Genomic DNA, 23,687 nt, shown 5'->3' with positions numbered 1-23,687 from the left:
AATTTCAGCCAAACCTATTAAAGAAATACCTGTGGAGCAGTGAGCAACCCTGAACACTCTTGGTGGAAACACAACTATTTTGGAAAGTTCTCAGCACCTGAAAAAATGGGTTTATTGAGGAAATAAATAAGATTTTATCTGGAGAGGCTCCTACCGGAGAGCCCCATGATTAACCCCAACAATGAGGATTCTCAGGAACACCTTCCTGCATTTTCATACTCCCATGTTTCAGGGTAAACGGGAGCCTGAGAAAGTTTAACAGTGACCAAACTTGCAGTAGGTGCTTCAGGAGGGGCCAGGGTCTGCCTGTCCTCGGGAGCAGAGGTGAGAACACGGGAATGCTCCCGTGGGGGGCAGGAGCACATTCCCTCATTTTCCCACTGCCCACAAGAACTCGCTGCCAGCTCATTTTCCACAGCTGTCCCGGCCTCAGCCCTGGCACCTCTCGGAGTTCCAGGGCTGCCCACGCTCCCCGAGAGCCCCGGAACGCAGCCGGAGCACGTGTGTGCCCACAGAACACCCTGCCAGTGCCAGAGGTGCCCAGGCACACATCCCCGAGGGAATACCCACGATCTGGGAACCCTCCCAGCGCTGTGGGAGGGAAAACGGGCGCAAAGAGCCACCCTCTCCCCACCAGGCAGAAAAGCCTTCACAAACCCCCTCCACCACTCCCAGCAAGCCTCCAAAGGCTTTATCCAAGGACAGAGACAGGAGGGGAGAGAAGGGAGAGAGCTGACACCAAGCTGAGAGCCAGGTTAAGCTGGAAGGAGCCTACCTGCCTCTGCCAGGGCCTGCTGAGCACAGGGAACAACTGCTATGGCTCTTTGCAACTCCACAGGTTGAGCCAGGCTGCAGTTTCGACATTCCTTGCAACTTTCCACCAGCACACACATGATATGTTCAAACTTGAGTAACTCCTCCCTCCTCCCTCCCTCTGCACACACAGACAGGCCCAGGAGATGGCCCTGCCTCTATCATCCCAGTTCCTATAGCAACTCCTGACCCAGCAGATGGAAACAGAGCTGTTTTCTAGGCAAATCTGCCTTCTTGGATTCCTCTGCTCTTCCCTGCTGTTGGCCCCTCCTTGCTCCAGTGCTCTCCCTGGGGGCTGCTCCGCTGGCACCTGGCCCAGACTTTGCCTGGAGGAAGGCCAAGCTTTGAATTCATTTAGTAAAACCACAACATAAAGCAGCTCTCCTGCTCAGGAAGCAGGGCCCGTGTAGTCCCAGGGGCAGGCCAGGCTGCAGAGCCAGCCTGCACCTTCTGCTTGAGTGCAGCTGCCCTTGCTCGGCAGCGGGATCCCGGCAGGAACATCGCCACCGCTCACCCTCATCCTCCCCCAGCCTGGGCCATCCTCCAGGAAAGGTAAAAAGAGACAGAACCTGTCGTTTATTAGCAAGCCCAGACAACAGGATTATTATAACGCCAGGCCCTTCTCAGAGATTTGGACTTGTGCTTCCATTGTCTTTCCTGGCAGAGGGAGAGCCCAGCTGTGGCACCAGGGCTCTCTGTGTGTTCATCACAACAGCTCAGCCCATTGCTGTCCTCAGGTCAGAGCCCCACAGGAGTGGAGGTGACCAATGCAGCTGTCTGAGAACAGCACATTCAGTATCTTTTCTCTAAAAATGCAGAGAGCGAGGGAAAATAAAGAACTCAAACCAGGCTGTGGCATTTCAGGGGAGATAATTACCAAGGGTGAGAGTGGGAATGTCATGAGCAGGTGGCTCTGTGGTGACAGGACAAGCAGGATTGCAGCAGGACACACTGAGCTGGGCACAGGGCCAGCAGGTCTCTGTGAGACCACCCAAACCCAGCACAGGGGCTACAAAACTGCTCTTGGGCTGCACAGCCCTGCAAAGCCCTTCCACCCCCAGCCATCCCTCCCCACATGGGCTCTGCTGCCCGGCCACTGGAGAGCTTTGGAGGGCACAGCAGGATGGGACCACATTCACGAGGGTGAGAAGGGCACTGGGGCTTGAGAAGAACCTCTGAGGGCACTGGGGTACAAGCCCAGCAGGAACCAGGGCAGCACAGGGAGAGCAGAAGGAATGTGCTGATCCTGCCTGCTGGGAAATGCAGGTGCCAGCCTGCCTCCTGCAAGGGAGCTGCTCAGCAAGGGAAGGGCTGCAATGTCTCTCTCACACACCTGGAAGGGGTAGGACTCCTCCCAGAGCCAGCAGAGCAGGGCTGGGACAGCAGAGCCAAGGTGGAAAGTGATGCCAGTGTTGTATAAGACTCACAGGGACTCCAGAGCAGGAGGGTGAAGAGAGGGGACAGCAGCCATCAGCCCATCCTGCAGAACCCCACAGACTACATCAGCTTCCAGCAGGAATCCCAGCAAAGCCTCCACAGAGCAGCAGGTATTTTGGGTATCCCAAAGGAATAAAGAAAGCAGACAGGAAACACACTGTGCCCATACTAAGTCCCAGCTGGAAGATGCAGTCAGATGCCACCTTGCTTTTATTTTCTTCCCTGCCTCCCTACCCCATTCCAGCCACACAATCTACCTCTGTTCTGAGAACAGAAAACTATTTTCTTTTTCCCCCCATGGTAATATTTCCATGCATCAGTGAGTTATTCAGCACAGAGGGATGGGATAGTCCCTAAGGCTCGAAGATAGCTGGGACATGACCAGCAGTAGGGTGGATGTGGGAAGACATCAGATCCCTTTTTGCCTGCTCCAAAAGGGTGTTACTCATTCTGATAATGCTCTTGCAAGGCACTCTCCTCCCAAAACAAGGATGCCTGCCCTGAGGATACAATGGTACATGGGAACCAAGCTGGATACAGGCCCCTGGGGTAAACTGGGACCAAACAATTCCCTTTGCAAGACACAGGGCAGATTGTGGCAGCAGGAAACACTGGACATCTAGGAACAGGGAGTCCAGGAGTGGCATCAATAAAAGCATCAAAGCAGATGCATATCACACAAACAACATCAAGGGTTTAGAAAAAGCTCTCGATTTCCCTGTGGTGCTGGGAAGAGCAATGGCTCAACTCTCAAACAGATCTGAGGAGCTCCTTTCCCTGGGGAAGGACATTGCTGTGGAGGCACAAAACACTGCTGGAAAACTGCTGACCTTGCAGTCAGACTCACTTGAGCAGTTCAGCACAGAAAAAGGCTCTCTGCTGGATGCCCACTGAGATGTAACTTGATCCCACAGTACACATCCACTAATCAATTGAGGGATAAAGCAAAGCAGAAAACAGCTTTTTTTTTTTTTTTTTACTGGAATGAGCCCAAATATGCACAATAACAGATCCCACTCAGAGCTATTGCAAACTCAAGTACTTGGGAGAGTTTTGCATCTCACATCGCAGAGGGAGCATACTTCTGCAATAGCATCATTGCTTCTCAGATTGGGTATTTGAGAGACTTCCTAATGACCTCATAGCAGCACATGTGACCACTAAGTCATCTTCTCAAAGGACCAGGAATAACATCAACAGACCCTGTTTTGATTGTGCACAGGATAGCTTTCCTCAGCACAAGCAGGTTCCTAAACAGCGAGGGAGCAGAAAGGAGCAGGACCCAGCTCAGGCCAGAGCTGGCATCGTGGTTGTTTCTCCAACAGATTCTGCTTGGCCTTGGAAAAGATCCAGCCAATTAAAAGATGAAGACCCATTAGCACATACTAAATTCCACATACAAATTTAGACACAAAAGCTTGTTTATCCCAACGCAGGCCAAATTAATTGGTTTTAAGGCATCTATATGAGAATGTGAATCCCAGAAGAATTCCAAAGACATTCCCAGAGATAAGAGGTGAACTCAAAAAACATTAAATAATTACTTGAAAGGGTTTCAAATTTTTTCTCCCAGTGCTTAAAAATAACCCACTATGCTGAGGAGCAAAGCAGGAATTCGGAATTTATAGGTGATGAACTGGTGAGTTGATCACATTGGGATGGGGAAGTTGCCTTTTGCTGACCCCAAGGCAGGTGGCACTGGAAGAAATAAATGAGTGAACACCTGTAATTATGTTAACACTGAGGTGAAGGCAACAAGCAGCTCAAGCCATACTGATGGTCTTGAACACCTGAGGAGATCCCTCCTCTGTACCCAGCACAAGGCTTCTGCAGAGGAAAAGTGACAAAATCCCACTGTGGAGATGTCAGGAGATCTGCACCAGACAACTTCCTCAGTTACCAACGGTGATATGGGAACACACATCCAAGCAAGAATAAGGAACATCATCAAACAGCACCCAAGAGCTTCTTCTGCCAGGTCTCTCCTGCAGCAGCAGCCCACAAAACCTCCTGTCCTTCCCCAGGGCTCTGTTCCATGGGCCTTACATTCCTTGCCTCCCACCCAGCCCAGCTATGGCAGGACCTCCACCTAATCCCAGGAAGGTTCCAGCAGGATCTGGTGATCCTGGGAGCACCAACAGCTCCTGTCACACACGACCAGGATATCACCTGAGTAGCCTTGGGCTAAACACAGACAAAGTTGAGGAACACAGGAGGCTAGACCTGCACAATGTTAATGTTTTTATTCTTTCAGTGAGAGGTGGTGAAAGCCAACTCCTGCCTTCACCTTTCCAGGAACTTTTGATGGAACACAGAAGCCTGCTGTGAAAGTGCTCTGTTTACACCCTGCAGCCCTGTCCTGTCTTTACCCAGAGTGGATGTGTTCACTCCCACTACCCCATGAAACATCTGCTCAGCCCAGCTCTGCTGGAATTGTCCTTCCCCTGCAAAGAAATCCACTTCCAGCCATAAACCTGGGAAAAGAGGGAAGTGGGGCAGAGTTTAGCATGAGGAGGAAGGCAAGTTTGAGACATGACATCTTCCAAGAAATGCTGACAAACCACCTCTACATACCAAGTGCTGACTAGAGCTGCTCTGCAGGGTACCAGAAGGCTCAGAGCTGACAAGACAGAGCATGTGGTGACATTACAGACACCTGATGTGGGACACACCCTTCCCAAGGGGTGCAAAACAAAGGCTGCAAGGGGAGCACTTACCTTCCACCACATTCCGTGCCAAGGACATTTTTCCTGCTTTGAAGGGAGATGATCTGAGTCTTCAAGAGGGCAAGTATCAGAGCAGAAGTTTACCTCTCAGGCACTTCCCAAATCACCAGGCCAGCCTCTGGCCCAGCCGTGGGACAGATACCTCCTCATGTTCCCAGCTGATAAAGCTCTGCAGCTGTGCCAAGCTCTCTCTTTCTGGGCACCCAGGCAGCTGCTCAGCAAAGCCCTGTCCTGCTGGGACTCAGGAGCAGAGGCCTCCACAGCTCCCTCTCCCAGGAGTCAGAATGGCTGGGGAGGTGGCAACGGAGGAACAATGACTCTACTCCAGCTCCAAAAATCTCTCTCAGGGCTTTAATGTTACCAGGAAAGCTCCAAACAGGGGCAGCCTCACACTTGCCCTCTGTTTGAACAACAGGGTCCCCATCGTAGGCTGCTTCAAAGGTGAGGAGGGATAACCCCAGGTCAGAAGCAGGGCAGTGAGCTCAGCTTCAGTTGCTGCAGTGACAAAGGCCCAGAGAAAACGTCACCCAGAGGGCTGAGCTGCTGGCACAGAGCAGAGCTCAGCAAGGACACACTTGTAAACACCCTCCCTGGCCATCGCCGCTGACGCAGCCACGAGAAAGGGGCAGAGAAAACCATTATGTGCAAACAGACATCCCTCCCTATCCCTGGACACTGGGACCAGCCCAAGCAGGACATCTCCAGCCTTCCTCTTGTCTGCCTGTTGAGCCAAAAACCCTCTGGCGTCCTGCTGCAGATGAGACTCACTGCCACGTTAAGGAAGAGCTCAACTCCCATAAAGCAGAAAAAAAGCTCTGAGGTTTTGACCCCTAATCCCTGGAAGCAGTTGGTATATTAGCAGGCACATGGCCTCTTTCAAAGCTAGCCTTTCTTCCTGAAGCACTAGGTAGTATCTAACATCCTGAGCATTATTTTTTACATGTTCCTCCCCACCACAACAGCAGGCAGCTCTTTCTGCACATCATCCCTGTCCCGAGTTTGGAACAAGGACACGGTGTAAAGTGTCCTGACAAGCAGAGCTACACAGGTCCTGGGACTGCTGGAGACAAAGTCCTGCTGTCTCTCTTACAGTGATACTTCCCCACATTTCTTCCTCTCTCTCAGAAGTTTCCCAGGTAAATCTGTGTTGTCATATCACATCTCAAAACTACAAGCTGTGGGGATCTGAGGAGACCAATGTCTGAGTAGTGATTCCACATCCAGCTCAGAGAAAAGCTAATCAGCATCCTTCACCAGAGATTTTATTGCAGACACATAGAAAACAACAGCAGAAAAACCAAAGAAAACCATAAGCACTGGCTGCAAGCTTCATCAAGGAGGAACAGCACGAGGGAAGGGAAAGATTCAGCACCAGCTATGTGATTTTCCCAGCAAGGGACACCAACCCAACTGAATGGGCAGAGCTCAGCTTGTGGCAGCAATGCCACTACAGCTCCTCCCCTGCAGCACACAGAGACAGACCTCTGCAAAAATAAGTGGTGCATGGAAAAACTGGTGGTAACAAAAGAGCTGTCAGCCAATGTCAGCCTGTCGCTGACACCCCTGAAGCCTTTACAGCTGCTGCTCCAGGACCCTCTGGCCACACAACCCCAAACCTGACCTCTGCACTTTGGACCAGAGCGAGCACATGGAAAGCAGCTGACAACAGTGATCCTCACATTTCTGTGATTCCTCAGCAAGGACCCTCATCTTCAAATAACCAGAGCACGCAGAAGCCCATGATCCCAAGCCCTTTTGGCTGCCCTTTCTGGCTTGGAAACAAAAGGCAGGAGCAATTCAGATGTGCAAGATACCAAAGGGCCCCTCCACAAGTGAGAATTTGTAACCCATCCAAGGACACTGCTGCTCATTCACAACACCAGATTCATCCTACACAAGGACTGGTTTGCACTCTAACAGGAGTACAACATGAATCTCCAGAGCAGATGGCAGTGCCAAGATGAGGACCAGACCACAGGAGCCCTCCTTTTCAGTGCCCATGAAGCATTCATATAATTCCTGTTTCACGAGGAGATGCACAGTCCAGGGATCCAGAGTTGAGTCTAGCAAAGAGGCCTTGGCTAGGGAAGCTTCCACCTCCTCAGCAGCTCTTTCCATCTCAGCCATTTCCCTTCCAAGCAAGGCTTCCTGGCCGGAGCAAGCACGAGGGGTGTTGCAATCCACAGTTCTGTCTGAAGAAATCCAGCCCAGCCCAGACACAGCAGCAGGCCTGGTCTGGTCTGAGTACATGACCACTGTGTCCAGAAGCTCATGGCATGTTGGAAGGCAAGTTTACTCCTCAGAGGTAGATAGTTGTCCTGCTCCCTTTAAATATGCAGGACCACAATGGGTAACTCAGATGGGCACACGTCTCATGGGAGTTTTTCTGAAATAAATGCAGCAGACTGTGGGGAAAATCCTTTCCCTCCCATTCAAGGGGCTGAGGAGGGTGGATAAAAGTCTACTGTGGACCTTGTGCATGTATGGCCTCAGTCTGGGCAGCATCGATCCCACACTCGGCCTTGGGGCGAAGGATGCTCATCCTGTGCCTCCAGACAAACCCAACTCCAATGGGAAACACCCATGAGCTCATTGCAGCAACAGGACATGTCCTGCAGGAACTGCTTCACCTGCAATTCCCCATGCAAACACAGGAAAACCACCTGACAGGACCCCTGCCTTTTCCTGCAGAAACACCACTAGGGTCTGCTCATGTTTCCCATGTTAGCATGGAAAAGGATTCAGATCCATTACACATTACATTAACCCTACTGGGACATTTCCCACAGCTCACTTAAATGTTTTCAAACCTGCAGGATGAGGTCATTCCAACCTAAATGCATAACCCACTCTCCAAGGTGATTCACTAGGTATAACTTCCAAGAAAAAGCAAACAAAAGCTGATCTGGTGTGATACCCTGCTCCATCCCCAACATGCTCAAGACTTGGCCAGACAAAGCCATGGCTGAGCTGTTCACTCGCATGTTGGAGACAGTCCCACTTCAGGCAGCAGGTCAGGCCAGAGACCTCCAGATATCCTTTCACCCAGTGCTTCCATCATTCTGTGGCAGCAAATGAGAAGAGGCAGAGTAATTACCGCCAACGAGGAAGGCTTGCATCGAGTTTCTCTGGAGTAATCCTTCTAGATAATATTTAAAGCTTGGTTAGCAGAGATGTCGGCACTGACACAATGAGGGCTAATTCTGTACTGGCAGGAATACTGGAGTGCCAGGATCTGAGCTTTGATGTATTGCACAGGTCTCAGACAAGGTCAGCACACTGCGTCACACTGCCCTTGCACAAATTAACACCCACCACAAGACAGGTCTTTTTGGAAATTTAACTCCAGCCATGCATTCAAATATAATAGTCTGCAATAATCCAAGAATACAGATTAAAAGCCAGACAGCCAATAGCTCTCAAGACATTAGAAGCAACTAGAAAATTCATTTCCCACTATAAGTCTTTACTCTAGGGAGGTCTCAACAGTACTGCTGCTATTTGGTGTCCTTCCAGTGCTGGGAGGAGGCCAAAAAATGCCGTAGCAGAGGCTGAACCACACTAATGGGTGGGTTCAGTCCTCAAGAAGAAGGCAGAGTGTCTACATGAAGTGCAGTCTGGAGGGTGATGGGGAAGCAGCTGCTGGCACTGAGATGAGAGAGGATTGCTGGTCACCAGAGGAGCTGCCATTGGTGCTGTTCCTTCCAGATGTCCACCCATGGTATCCACATATAACGCTGGCCAGCAAAAAGCTCATTTTCTCAGAGTAAAGCCCTCTCCAGGTTGCCCCAAAACATAAAAGAAATATAAGACTGCTGCTAGCCTATGCAGACAGAAGGCGTCAAACCCATGGAAAGAGGAAGGACACTTTGTGAAGTTATTAGAATAATATCCATCACAATCCAGAGAAATGCAAAACACATGCACTTAAAACAAAAGTCCACAGGATGAATTCACAGCACTGGGACCCTCACTCAGGGAGAAGTGAGGGAGCTCTGTATGGCAGCTCTGCTGGTCTGATTTATTCCCCTCAGCAGCACAGGGGCAGCACCTCAGCCCAAACAACAACAGGGCATTGGAGGCATATTCCCAGCACCCCCAGCTCATCTCCACTACAAATGCAGAAATGAAAGATAAACATTCCTGGAAGATCACATTACCCAGCATGAAGAGATGACAGCTTGTCAGGAGCAGCAGAAACAGACTGAGCTCAGTGAAAAGCAGTCATCATAGGCTGACATTTTCCTATTGGAGAATACTGATACTCCAACTATTTCTGTTACAGTTTTTTTGGTTTGTTTTTTTTTTTACCTTTTGACAGGCAGAAACAAATAAGCACAAGTGAAATAACATAACAGTAATCGAGATGGACAACAAAACCTGGCACTTGGCTAGTTTAGCCTCATCCATGGGAGGGTAACACAAATGATGGACACCACAACCAAATGATAAATGCAACAAAAACATGCCCAGACTCTCATTCTTCAAGGGAAAATAAGAGCTGCAAAGGCTCCATCTCTGTATTTGCTTGTTCTTGAGTAGCTCTTCATTACTGATGGGTGGGACGTTTTGACACCTTAAATGCTATTCCCAGAGAAACCGAACTATAACTCCTCATTTTCACAGCACAAATTCATCTGGTTGGAAGAAAATACCCCGCCCTATTCCTCTGGCCTCCAAACTGCAGCTGGCAGCCTCAGGACACAGGACAGTCCTGGGGAAGAAACACAACTGTTTGCTGTGTTTTTCTCTCCCTCCTCCCAGGCATACAGCAGCTGATCATCTCCTGACAGGAGCCGACTTGTTCCAGGTTCATTACACGCCACAGTTCTGCACTGCAGAGCTCTGCAGACAGATCTGGGCACAGCACCCAAACATCAAGAAAGAAAAGTCACATCAGGTCAGGAGAGCATCATCCATGCTGGGAGCACTTCCAAGCAAACACCCAAAGCTGCTGCATTAGAAGACAGGCCCCAAATCCAAATTTTGGAATGACTCCACCCAGTTTAATTCCTTGGTCATGCATTCTGCAAGCATTAGCTCTGAGTGGGCTGGGGTTCTAACAGCTCCACACTTGAAGCTTCATGGACAAAACAAGGGTTAGGCAGCACTTTTGAGAGCACAGATCACCTCCCACATGTACCCTGCCAGGTCTGGGATGACCATCAGCCAGGCCCCAGGTGGACAGACCCAGCAGGATCCCATTGAGGAGCAGAATGAAGGGTGAAATGGTTGAGCTGCTACAAAAAAATATACAACCTCACTGCCATCCATCAGAGCAACAAATGTTCTACCAGTTCTTTCCATCAAAAGAAGGGACTATTAGCCAGTAAGGGCAACTTGTGTTCACAACTATTTTACCTAAAGAATAAAATACCACATAAAAAGCAGATATTTGGTGTATGTAGCACTTGCATTAGTACACACTCTCTAGGAAGCCAAATGAAATTTGATAATCTGCATACAGGAGTTTTCCACTTTTATGTGCTTGACTTTCTACCTGCATGAAATTAAATGTTGGAAGAAGATTCTGATAAACTCCCATGGAAACAAACATGCTTAGGTGACAGCAAAAAAAAAAAATACCACCAAGCTTGTGCTGATCTGTAAATTCTACTTTCTATAATTTGTTTCAAAAAGACAGCTCACAGGAGTGACCAAGAGGAGACTACAGGCAGAACATGGCTATGGAGTAGTAAGAGGTTTTAACACATCTTGCCTTATGCATTCCTGTCTTCAAGTTGCATAAAAAGCTGATAGATCTAAAGTTGGGATTTGAAACTTTCCCCTCCCAGACTGACTCCATTGTTAATTTTTTTTGAGACTGGGATCAGGTAGCTCTTTGGCTCCTACTTCTGCAGCCAATAAAAACTCCACCCACCCCCAATCCATTTTTGCATAATTAATGCCTTTGTGATGGACAAGAAGTGATTTTAGGCACAAAGAGGCTCTGGCATCAGAAAGGCACCTTCCTACCTTGCCTGTGAGAACAGGTTGTACTTTAAAGCTACTGGCAACAAAAGTTTGCTGTGCTGGGAACACCACCCAACATCGCCTCAGAACAGCTTTGCTTAATTTTCAACACTCTCAAATTATGGCTGTGATTATTTTGGAAGAGTAACCCAGTTGCCATCAAGAGAAATGGAAACAAGAATCCCTTCTGAGAGCGAGACCAGAGGTTTCTGGGATCCTCTGCAGCAGAACACTACCATCAAGTCTTCCCTGTTCTGAATGTTCTCATGCATTAAGAGAAAAAAACACCATCAATTCTACATAAATTCCTTTGCTGAAGCCAGCAACAAAACTTCTGTGGAATTAAGGCAGATGAGAGCCTTCCCTCACTTGGGCTTATCCCAACCGCACACACACTAAAGAGAGAAACAGAGCTCAGGAAAGATGAAATACTTCCTTGCCATCATCTCCCATTGCTGTCCAAGCAGCAAGCCCCAGCACTTGGGAGCATCCCTGGGTATTCTGTGTGCTCAGAAATCTCCTGCTGGAGCACAAAGCCACCCTGAGCTCGCCCTGTCGCAGCCTCTGGGGTTTTGTGTGCCATGAGGACACCGGGCATGTGACTCGCGTGTTAAAACTTTCTGGCTCACCAGTCGAAGTTCAGATTCTTTCCCTGCAAAACACACTGCATGATCTCATCTGCAAGCAATCAGCCTGAGAAATCAGCTTGTTAAAGGAAGCTTCTAGGAAAGGAGAGAAATCTCTGGAGGATTTGGGGGCCTATATGATTTTAAGCACTTTGTTAAACCCCAGCTGCTTTTCTCCCCATTGGGGTCACACAACCAAGAAACCATTTTTCCTCCCACACAACTCCAGACAGGACAGTTTGCCAACACCTAACTGCAGCATCCTAATTGCATTCTCCACAGCCTGAAAACACTCACATTTTCAAGCAAAACTCATCTCAAGCAGGCGCTGAAAGAGTGCAAGGACAAACTCAGAGCTGCAAGCTGAGCAACATCCAGAAAAGTAATTCATTAAACATGCAATAGTGATCATCTCAATGTGTAAACCAGAATATCCTCTGGATTTCTGGATGCGTATTTCAGCATCTCCTCACAGTTCTCACAGGAACCCAAGACATGCACCAGAAGACAGGAATAACCAGAACAGTGAGAGCTCTGCAGAGGAGTAAGGAACAGGCAATAAACTCCCTGGAATGCCAGATTTGTCCTGAGATTGCTCAAAGTGATGTAACAGAATTTTACCAGAGTTTCTAGAGATGCTGCAGGAGCCCTACATGCTCCCTGTGCTACAGCATGCCCAGATGGCAACACCTTTTAGTCCCCAGTGAAAACCCTGAGGAAACAGCACTGCGGAGTGTAGGACAATGCACAGCATTTGATTCCCAGGCTGCACTCCCAGTTTGGCTCTCCAGGGCACTGTGGTGAGCAGAATGAGTCCTGTGCTCACACACTCGGTCACATTTGCATCCCCTGAGCTGCCAGAAGCAGGACCAGCACTCTTGCACTCAGCAGGGAGGGAGGGAAGATCAGAGCAGCATCCTGCCTTCTTCACTTCCTTCCATGCTGTCACACCCTGCCTCAGCTGCTCCCAGCAGCATCTCCCAGGCAACCCTTTCCCAGCTGCCCCTCGCTGCTCATTCAAGTGCTTTGAAAGACTTTCCTTAAAATTCTTGCATAGAAATCACTGTTTAATGTTCAGCACGAACCCAGGAGGCAGGGGGGAAAGCCAGCCTGTCTCTAACAAAGGAGATCTGGAGGACTGAGCCCTTGGCTCTTTACAGCTGTGGATTATTCCAAGTAAAGTGATTATTCACCACTTCCAACACCTATTTTCAGTGCAACTTGCAGAAGTAACTGCTCTGAAAGAAACAGAAGGGAACAAAGATCAGGCAACACACATTTATTATCCTGCGAGCAGAAGGAAAAGTTAATAACACTAGGTTCTCCCTCACTTTGTATCCTTACAAAAGCTACTTTATATATGTAAAGTAACTTCTTTACAAAAGTTACTGTATATAAGGATTAGGAACACCTCAGCCCATAGTTGCTGAAGGCACTCTGCAGATCAGGCTGAGGGACTTTGCTCTGGACAATGCAGGATTACAGTCAGGCTCCAACTTTTTTGGTCAATGGTGGCATCTTCTAGCTCCAAATGACACTGTGAAGCTCACAACAATTTCAAATAATTGCCTTGAAAAAGCTTTATGCTTTCTGTGTCTTTAAGAAACACACAGCTCTGACTGCAAACATTCAAGCTAAACATACTGTTATGACAAAGAAAAAAAAGGTCTCCTTCAAGCTTTTTACTCACCAGCCAAATTCCTAATTATACCAAATTAAGAGCAGACACCCCGCTCACCCCAACCCCAAACTGATGTCCACTACTAAAATCAAGGTACAGGACAACTGCCCCCAAATTCCTAGAAAACTACAGCTCAAAACATTCAAAGTATAAAGGGAGGGGGGCAATACTGAAGGGCTCAGCTGCTGGCTCCTCTGGTGCAGCTCCTCAACCAAATCATGAAAGAAGAAGAAAAAGGAGACTTTCCAGCTCAGGTTCCAAGTCCTTTTTAAAAATCAGTTTATAACCACTAAAATAAACACAGTAAGAACAACTGTGCAGTAACTGGGAACCTGCAAAAACAGCTGCAGTTTAAGAGCAGTTTAGGCAATGTCTGGCAAACACCAGCAGATACAACAGCCCAGGAGGATGGCAGCATACTGGGGAATGAAACAGGGAATTTCACCCACAAGCTCATCGAGGAACTGCATGAAGTTCACCCACACTGGGCAGAAGCAGCTATTCTGTGCTGTTTACTGCTATGGTGAGTATTTTCTTCTTTAGAACTGCCTCTCTTCCAAACTCCAGTCTCCTCCTGGATGCCCAGGCCTCTCCCATGCCCCCACCTGCCCCATGCTGCCTCAGCCCAGCCAGGAGTTTCCTAATGCACCTGACACCTGGGTGGGCACACCGCTCTTCTGTCACCCAAAAACCTTCTGCTGGTCCCTCCAGGGCACAGACCCCCACTGCACCCAACCTCCCTGGGAAACAGCCACCTTGAAGGGAAGAAACCTGGAACAAGCAGACTTCTCCAAGACACCATGACTTGGATATTCTAAGTCACTTTAGGACATCTCCAGAACAGCTACCACAGCAGATGGTGCAGAAGGACAGCACAAAGCAGCACCTCTGAAGGAAATCCATCCAGAGCCCTACTGCCATCTCACCTTTGAGCTCCCCAAAAGAACTCCCCAAGATCTGGGCATTCTAACTTTCTTTAGAACTGAAGATCCAATTCTCCACTCAGTGTTATCCCAAGCCACATGCTTTGAACATCCTCCTTTGCTGCAAAGCTGACAGTTTTCAATTACAGCCAGTTGGAGTTGTTCTTGGCTCTCCATCCCTCACCACAGACCTGTGCTCCCCATGGCCAGGCTTCTCAGTGCGCACATAAAATAAATTCAGGAAAGATGTGACAAATAAAAACCTTCCTGGACACTGACTGGAATTGGAAAGACAGAAACTCCTAGGACAGGCAAGGAGACAGCTCTGGGGAAGGAGGAAATTACCTGGGCCATTTCCAAGGGAGGAAAAGCACAGGGAGCCTCAGGTCTCACTCTTGGATGTTTTAAAGTTTTTAAGTTAAGTGGAACAAGGGATAAGGCTTCTAATGTACATTAGATATGAGAAAGCAAGTTTTTTGAAATGATGGTGGGGAAGCTCTGGCAGAGGTTGCCCAGAGAAGCTGTAGCTGCCCCACCCCTGGAATTGTCCAAGGCCAGGTTGGACAGGACTTGGAGCAACCTGGGACAGTTGAATATATTCCTACTCACTGCAGGAGGGTTGGACTAGAAGAGCTTCAAAGATCCTTTCCAACTCAAACTCAGTGGTTCTAAGATGCTGCAAATGTCAGACTGCAGTCTGAGACCATCAGAAGGACAGAGATCATTTGCTCACAGCAAAAGAGAGCTCACACCACCTGATACCTGCCCAGGGGACAAGCATACACCTGGATAATAGATTTAAGGCTTCTTAAAATGCAATTACTTTTCTAATTATACACCAGAGGCCAGAACCCACAGGCTGAGCAAGCCACGAGCAGCAGTTAATTCACAGAGAGCTCCTCTTGATTTCCACAGCCCACATTACCCAGACATCAGACTGAATGGACATCGGAGCCTTTCTAATTTTATAGTCCACAGAGACAAGGCAGGAACGGCTGATGGAAGAGCAGCAAAGCCTCTCTGCCCACACACACCACTGCTGCTGGCTCCGCAACTGCAGAGCTGCTTCTACATTTTTTTAAAAGATTTTTTTTTAATGGAGTCAGCTGAAGAGAAAATGAAGAGCTCGGCATTTTGAACCAAAGCATTTCAAAATGCTTGTTTATCTTTCAGCCTCAGAAGAAGAGAAATAAAGTGAAACAAAATCTCAGTCATTCCCTCATAAGTTTTTCCTCTCTGCCTCCAACAAAGCAAAATGCCCTGAGCTCTACTTGATCACTTTTTCTTTTCTTTCCCCTTTGGCTTACAAAATTTCAATTAGAGAAGCTGACACAAAACAGTCCCGGATTCTCTCTCATATTTTATCTTTTCCCCATCTTACCTCTCCATTAAAGATAATTTAGAAGGCAGAGCAGCCAAAGGAACCATGCATCCAACACAAAAAACAGAAGGATGGTGAAACTCACAAACGAACAAGCAGCGGCATAAACCAACAAAGGCTGCAATAAAACTTTCAAAGCAAAGTTTCCATATAGAGGTCTGCTTAAAGAAAAGACAAATGAAAAGCTCTTTTTTCCACAGGGAGAAAAACCCCAGGCAAACAAGCCATGAGGCAGCAGGAGCGCCCAACTCTCAAAGCTGCGAGGAAGAACCAGATCCAGGGACGGAGCCGAACAAACTCGACCGCACCGCGCCGGGGCTGCGCTCCCACCTCGCACAGCCGCCGGCGGGGCAGCGGAACCGGCCGGGCTGCGGGAACCAAAAGCACCGGCGGGAAGGGCCGGAACCAGGCAGGGGATCCGCAGCCCGGCGGGAACCCCCGGGCGGGGCGGAGAGGCCGAACAAAGCCCCGGCACTCGCTTTTCCCCGCGGGGCTCCGGGGCGCGTCCCGTCCCGGAGCCCGGCGCGGCCCGGCGGGGGCAGCGGCACGCCGGAGCGGCTCCGCGGTGCCCTCGGCACACCGGGAGCCCACGGGAGCGCCGCGGGGCTCCAGCGAGCGGCGCCCCGGGGGCGGCCCCGCGCTCCGAGCCCGCGCCGCCGCCGCCGGGAGCCGCGGGGGCCGGGCGGGGGCCGGGCGGGGGCCGGCGGGCGGGGCGGCCCCGGCGCTTACCTGGGGCAGGCCGGGCGGCGGCGGCGCGGGCTCGCGGCCCCTTCCGGCGGGCGGCGGGCGGGGGCGGCCGCGGGCGCCGCGCTCTTAAAGCGGCCGCGCCGGGCCGGGGCCGCCGCGAGGCGTCGCTACGGCAACGGGACGGCGGGGCGGGAGCGCGGCGGGGCCGGGCCGCCCGCCCGCGGGGCCTGGTGCCGGCCCGGGGCTCCTTCCACGGCCCCCGAGCGCCGGCTGGGCGCCCTGAGCGGCCGCCCGTGTCCTTCGCACCAGAGCCTCTCATGTGCCCTGTGCTGCAGGGCTGCGCACCCCTGTGCATTGTGCCTCACAGTCCTTCCTTCTCCCCTGTGCCTCACAGTCCTCCCCTGTGCCTCACAGTCCTTCGTTGTCCCCTGTGCCTCACAGTCCTTCCTTCTCCCCTGTGCCTCAGAGTCCTTCCTTCTCCCCTGTGCCTCACAGTCCTTCCTTCTCCCCTGTGCCTCAGAGTCCTTTCATCTCCCCTGTGCCTCACAGTCCTTCGTTCTCCCCTGTGCCTCAGAGTCCTTCCTTCTCCCCTGAGCCTCAGAGTCCTTCCTTCTCCCCTGTGCCTCAGAGTCCTTCCATCTCTCCTGTGCCTCAGAGTCCTTCCATCTCCCCTGTGCTTCATAGTCCTTTCATCTCCCCTGTGCCTCAGAGTCCTTCCATCTCCCCTGTGCTTCATAGTCCTTTCATCTCCCCTGTGCCTCAGAGTCCTTCCATCTCCCCTGTGCCTCAGAGTCCTTCCATCTCCCCTGTGCCTCAGAGTCCTTCGTTGTCCCCTGTGCCTCAGTCCTTCCATCTCCCCTGTGTCTCAGAGTCCTTTCATCTCCCCTGTGCCTCAAAGTCCTCCCCTGTGCCTCAGAGTCCTTCCATCTCCCCTGTGCCTCAGAGTCCTTCCATCTCCTCTGTGCCTCAGAGTCCTTCCATCTCCTCTGTGCCTCAGAGTCCTTCCATCTCCCCTGTGCCTCAGAGTCCTTCCATCTCCTCTGTGCCTCAGAGTCCTTCCATCTCTCCTGTGCTTCACAGTCCTCCCCTGTGCCTCAGAGTCCTTCCATCTCCCCTGTGCTTCACAGTCCTCCCCTGAGCCTCAGAGTCCTTCCATCTCCCCTGAGCCTCAGAGTCCTTCCATCTCCCCTGTCTCAGAGTCCTCCCCTGTGTCTCAGTGTCCTTCCATCTCCCCTGTGCCTCAAAGTACTTCCATCTCCCCTGTGCTTCATAGTCCTTCCATGGCCCCCGAGTGCCAGGGTTGTGAGCTACCAGCACTGCTGCACATGTGCTGCAGGGCTGAGCACCCACATCCCCCGTGCATCAGAGTCCTTCCCCATCCCCTGTGCTTCAAGGCTGTGCATGTATATCCTTTATCCATCAGAGTCCTTCTGTGCCCCCTGTGCTCCAAGGCTGTGCAGCCATGTCCCCTGTGTGTCGGAGTCCTTCCACATCCCCTGTGCTCCAAGGCCATGTCCCCTGTCCATCAGAGTCCTTTCAGGTCCCCCGAGCACTGGGGCTGTGCATCCACGGCCCATGCACATCACAGTCCCTCCACGTGCCCTGTGCACCATGGCTGTGCACTCATGCCCTCGTGCACCCTATGGGATGCCCATCCCCTCAAGTGCCTCACGGCTCCTCCATGTCCCCCGCCATGTGCCTCCATGTGCCCCACAGCCACTCTGCATCCCCTGTGCCTCAGGGCTGAGCCATGTGCCCCTGTGCCTCAGGGTGCCTCCATGAGATCTGGGTGACGTGGTTTAGCGGTCCAAGGGTACACTGGTAGTGCTGGGTGCACTGTTGGGCCGGATGATCTTGAGGGTCTTTTCCAGCCTTGATGATTCCATGTACGTGTGTGCATCAGGGCTGCCTAAGGAGCTGTGCCCCCATAGGCCTTGGGGCTGAACTGTGTCCCTGTGTGCCTCACCACCACTCTGTGTCTCCCCATGTTTGTTAGGGTCCCTCCGTGTCCCCAAGTGCCTCACCACCACTCTGTGTCCCTATGTTTGTCAGGGTGCCTCCAAGTCCCCATGTACCTCACCACCCTGTGTCCCCATGTTTGTCAGAGCCCTGCTGTGTCCCCATGTACCTCACCACCATTCTGTGTCCCTATGTTTGTCAGAGCCCTGCTGTGTCCCCAAGTGCCTCACCACCATTCTGTGTCCCCACATTTCTCGGGGCCCTGCTGTGTCCCAGGTGCCTCAGGGCTGAACTGTAGCCCCTTTGTGCCTCCATCTTCCCAGGTGACCCCCCATGCCTCAGGGCTGTGCTGTGTCCCTTGTCTCCCTCCATGGCCCTGCCACATTCCCAGGTTATCTCCTGTATTTTACAGCCCTGCCATGTCTCCCTATTCCCCCTTATACCCCAGGTCACTACCATGCCCCTGAGTCCCCCTTGCTGCCCAGTGCCTGCCACCCAACCCAGGTGACCACCACATCCACAAGGGTCCCATCACCAAGGGACCCTCCCCACCCACCCACCACCCCAGCACCCTCCCAAAGCCATGGTGGCACTTGGTGTTATTGGTCATCACTGGCTCGTGCTGTGGTGGCCCCTGAGGACACACAGGAGCTCCATTAGAGCAGTTTTTCATCAAATTATGGTGTTCCATCCTCTCTTTCTGTGTTACTGCCAGTGGAGATGGGCCTTTCCTTGGAGCTGTCCAGACATGTGGCCAAGAACAAACCAAAGAGAGCAGAAGCAGAGGGAAACTCTCCCAAGCAGGAGAAAGGAAAGGAAGGAAAATCCAGTTACCAGGGAATAGGTGTGCTCAGAGGTTTCCAGTACACCAGGAGAAAACAGAGCCAAAACATTAGGCAGCAACCAGCTGGATAGAGCTACACACTCTCTGGGTGTAGAGTAGATGGTCTTTTTGAAAATATTATTTGAGAGCAAATAAGGTTGAATAACATTGTTTTGCTCCTGGAAGCAGGAACCCTGGGTGTTCAGGTAGTCTTGTAGTCATAACAACCAAACTTTCTGTCTCCCATAATGAATTTTAACTCCTTTTTTGCTATATAAGTGCACACAAACCAGTTTTCAATATCATGGCTTTTAAGTCTGTCAAGTGGCTCCTTCACTAGGTTGCTCATTGATTTATTTCATTCTTATAATTTCCCCTGGCTTTTGTCTCCTCTCTAAGTCTTATTTACAGGAGCTTATTCAGCCTCCCCTTTCTCAGACAGCCAGCTGTGCAATGGAGCAGAGCAGCATGCAATATCTAGCTGAGGCAAAGCAATGAAAAACCACTTGAATATGTTCTCTGTGGTGCTCCTGAGACATCACCAGTCCAACTGAGAGTGAGCCAGGGGGTGAAACATGCCTGGAGAAAGCAGCTGTGTTTATAATTCCCATGGCACATCCCCACAGGGTGCAGCTCTGGTGCCCTTGTGTGGCAGGAGGGGAAGTGGGCCAGCTCCTACCTTTGATGGAGAGTCAAGAAGCTGCCTCAGAGCTTTCTCTGCTAATGAGGGTGTGAAAAATCTTCTTACTTCTCCCTGGGGAAAACTACTGAGCAGCTCCAGGTCCAGTCTGGATGGGCATAGGGGCAGTCAAGGGTTCGTGTTGTAGGATTAGGGAAATATGGAGCAAGGTGCCCCATTAGGAGCATCTCTGGAGTGCTGCATAGAATCATACAATCATTAAGGGTGGAAAACCCCTCCAAGATCAACCATTAACCCAGCATCACTGTGTTCACCACTAAACTATGTCCCCAAGTGCCACACCTACACGTTTTTTGAAGAGGGATGATGACATCAGCTCTGGGCAACAAGTTTGAATCCCTGACCATCCTTCTAGAGAAGAAGAAAATTTTCCTGATATCCAATCTGAGCAGATATTAGGATCTCCAGTGTAGGACACATCTTTAGTACTAAATTAAACCACTCCTGAGGATGCTGCTGGGTCACAAAGGTGATCACATGTAATGGCAATCTCCCAGAATGGTCACTGGCCTAGCTTTGGGGTGTTGCTTCCTCACCCTTCCCAGGGGTGATTCCAGGTGGGAATGTCCCAGGGGCTGCTCCCAGCACACATCTGGATGCTGTTTGCTTAAAGGCCAAGGGGTTTTGCCAGCAGGGATGTGTGCTGGAGCCAAGGTCTCTACCCAGGGGCAGGGCTGGGAGTCTGAGATGGCCTCAGGAGACTTGGGTACAGAAAGAGGTTGGAGGGTTGTATGAGGAAAGAAGGGGCTGTGGCATGGATTAGAAAGGCTCTGGAGCACAGAACAGAGAACTGGGAGCTCTGGGAAAGGAAGGAGGGAGAAGAGTTTTGAACCAATGTGGGAGTGGAGGCCACTGGGGTACAAGGGGCTTCCCCCACAGGGAAGGCACAGGAGCCACAAGCCTTGAGCAGGGCTGGGAACACCAGCTCAGGACTGAGTCCTGGCATGTCCCTGCCACAGAGCCTGTTTGGATACAGGGCTTTGCCATCCGGGGTGTAGCACAGATGCCTTCTCCTTCCAGGGCACCCCATGGCTTCCAAAACCATCCTGGTGCTGCCTTGGCCCCTGTGCACTCAGCTGGAGCTGGGACACATCTCTGAATGGCCTCGGTGATGCAAGGCCTGGAGAAGCTACAGCAGGGCTGGGCAGGGCTGGGCTCACTGCAGCACAAGGCTCTGGGGCAGGGATGGAGCTCCCAGCACAGGGCTGTGGGGCAGGGATGGAGCTCCCAGCACAGGGCTGTGGGGCAGGGATGGAGCTCCCAGCACGGGGCTGTGAGGCAGGGATGGGAGCTCCCAACATTGGGCTGTGGGGCAGGGATGGAGCTCCCAGCACGGGGCTGTGAGGCAGGGATGGAGCTCCCAGCATGAGGCTGTGGGGCAGGGATGGAGCTCCCAGCACGGGGCTCTGGGGCAGGGATGGAGCTCCCAGCACAGGGCTGTGGGGCAGGGATGGAGCTCCCAGCACGGGGCTCTGGGGCAGGGATGGAGCTCCCAACACGGGGCTCTGGGGCAGGGATGGAGCTCCCAGCACAGGGCTGTGGGGCAGGGATGGAGCTCCCAGCACGGGGCTCTGGGGTAGGGATGGAGCTCCCAACACGGGGCTCTGGGGCAGGGATGGAGCTCCCAGCACGGGGCTGTGGGGCAGGGATGGAGCTCCCAGCATGAGGCTGTGGGGCAGGGATGGAGCTCCCAGCACGGGGCTGTGAGGCAGGGATGGAGCTCCCAGCATGAGGCTGTGGGGCAGGGATGGAGCTCCCAGCACGGGGCTCTGGGGCAGGGATGGAGCTCCCAGCATGAGGCTCTGGGGCAGGGATGGGAGCTCCCAGCACAGGGCTGTGGGGCAGGGATGGGAGCTCCCAGCACAGGGCTGTGGGGCAGGGATGGAGCTCCCAGCACGGGGCTGTGGGGCAGGGATGGAGCTCCCAGCACGGGGCTGTGGGGCAGGGATGGAGCTCCCAGCACGGGGCTGTGGGGCAGGGATGGAGCTCCCAGCATGAGGCTGTGGGGCAGGGATGGAGCTCCCAACACGGGCTCTGGGGCAGGGATGGAGCTCCCAGCATGAGGCTCTGGGGCAGGGATGGAGCTCCCAGCACAGGGCTGTGGGGCAGGGATGGAGCTCCCAGCATGAGGCTGTGGGGCAGGGATGGAGCTCCCAGCACAGGGCTGTGGGGCAGGGATGGAGCTCCCAGCTCGGGGCTCTGGGGCAGGGATGGAGCTCCCAGCACGGGGCTGTGGGGCAGGGATGGAGCTCCCAGCATGAGGCTGTGGGGCAGGGATGGAGCTCCCAGCACTGTCCTTCGCTCCTGCCTTCACCCCAGCTGGCCTGGCCCTGCTGCACCCTGCCAAAAACATGTCTTGTGGCAAACAGGGATGTAACAGCCAGGAGGAGGGGCTGGCCACGACAGGAGCACCAGACTTCATGCAATAGACTGACTGTAAACGTGCTGGTTTTATCCCGTTCATCCAAGTTACCAGGCCTGAAATGGATTTTTGGAGGTTGTATTCAGCTCTCAGGGTCAGGCAGCTGGTGAAGGCAGCCTGTGCTTTACCTCAGCTCATCACCTCACGATGTTTGAACAATAAAACCTCCCACCTATAGGACTCAGGGATGGGGGATGTTCCATTTAAGGAATCTGTTCTGCTGAGCTATACCCCAGTACTCTCATTTATTTGGACAGATTCTGGTTTCCTTTGCAGCATCCTCAGCAATGCTTTGTACCTGTGCTGTGGCCATTTCAGATTTGGTGTCTGGAGCACTGCAGGCCACTGCCTGTGTGTCCTGCTCAGCTCCTGTCTCTGCTGCCCTCTCCTGATGCCTCCGGATGTGCTGGGCTTGGGAGAAGGACTTGCCTCCCCCATCAACTCTGAGAGATGTCAACAACAACACCATGGTTAAAAGTTCTTCCTATTTCCAACAACATTTATAATTCCTGAATTTTACAAAACTTCACAGTCAGTTCTTCCTTGTGTTTGGGTGTTCTCCCCTCTGAAGGACTCATCCTGAATCACCACTTGCAGAAGTTGTGTACCAGCTGCTCCTTAATCCAGACAGTGCTTTGGCTCTTATTTTTTCTCCTCAGTAGAAATTAAGTAGCTAAAATCTCGCAGTGATTCAGCTCTTTCAGGTCAGGGGTTTTTGTGTGTGTGTGTGTGTGTGTGTGTGGTTTTTGCTGTTGTTGTTTGTTTGTTTTTGTTGTTGTCATTTTGGGGTTTTTTGGGTGGTTTTTTCAGGGTTTTTGGGGTTTTTTGAGTCAAACAGGTCTCTATGTTCACCATAGGCTGCAGCAGCAGCTCCCTGTTCTCCTCTGCCTTGCTCTGCAGTGCTCCACTCGGCTTTGCCACCCCTCCTGTGCAATCACTGCCTGTGACACCCAGCTTCCTCCCATCCCTGGGTCACACCTGCCTGCTGTGGGGCACTACAAAGCCTCTGAGTTCTGGTTTTATCCAGACCTGAGGAAATAACTGCCTGTTCCCAAGAAAACACCTGCTGTGTGGAACACTGCTCAATGAACTGCTGTGAGAGGCTCACCAGCTCTGTCATCATGTGGCATGGAATTAATTGGAATTAAGTCCCAGGCAAGTGTAAAGGATTGGCCAAGGAGGTGGTGAGATTCCATGCTTGGAGATTTTAAAAGTTGGGCTGGACACAGCTCTGAGCAACCTGGCCAAAGTTTGGAGTTGTTCTGCAGAGGGGATGGTTGGGTGGGAGAGCTGGAGGGCAAAGCCTGGGCTGCACAGGCAGAACGTGGTGTTTTGGGGATGAATTTCATGGGGGGAGGCCCTGATACATGAGAGACATGAGCCTGGCATGGCTCGGAGAAGGGTTTTACCAGCCTTTCCCCAGACAGCCTCTTCCCAGGAGCCTGGGCTGGGAAAATCCCAGCAGGCCTTACTCAGCCTTTCCTCAGGATGCCAAAATTAAGGCAGCTGAATCCCAGCCTCAGGGGCTGTCTGATA

General features: G+C 51.8%; 1 protein-coding gene across 5 annotated transcripts in view; it reads right to left on the bottom strand.

Annotated features, from left to right (window-relative positions):
- The window catches only part of LOC110482829 (discoidin domain-containing receptor 2), a 59,747-nt gene extending 43,303 nt beyond the window's left edge, over positions 1-16,444 (bottom strand). The window contains exon 1 of one of the 5 annotated variants that reach the window (XM_077787835.2): positions 16,290-16,444. The gene's annotated coding sequence lies outside the window, so the exon portion shown is untranslated. Of the gene's footprint in view, positions 1-775; positions 1,937-15,890; positions 16,145-16,289 lie in introns of those variants that run through there. The other 4 variants (XM_077787836.2, XM_085593791.1, XM_085593790.1 and 1 more) reach the window with 4 other exon arrangements.
- Positions 16,445-23,687: the final 7,243 nt, after the last annotated feature.

This window comes from Lonchura striata, chromosome 17 (assembly GCF_050655825.1).
Source record: "Lonchura striata isolate lonStrDom1 chromosome 17, ASM5065582v1, whole genome shotgun sequence".
In the NCBI taxonomy this organism is placed as follows: domain Eukaryota; kingdom Metazoa; phylum Chordata; class Aves; order Passeriformes; family Estrildidae; genus Lonchura; species Lonchura striata.
Note: the sequence above shows the minus strand (reverse complement) of the source record. Positions and strands in the feature narration are given on the sequence as shown.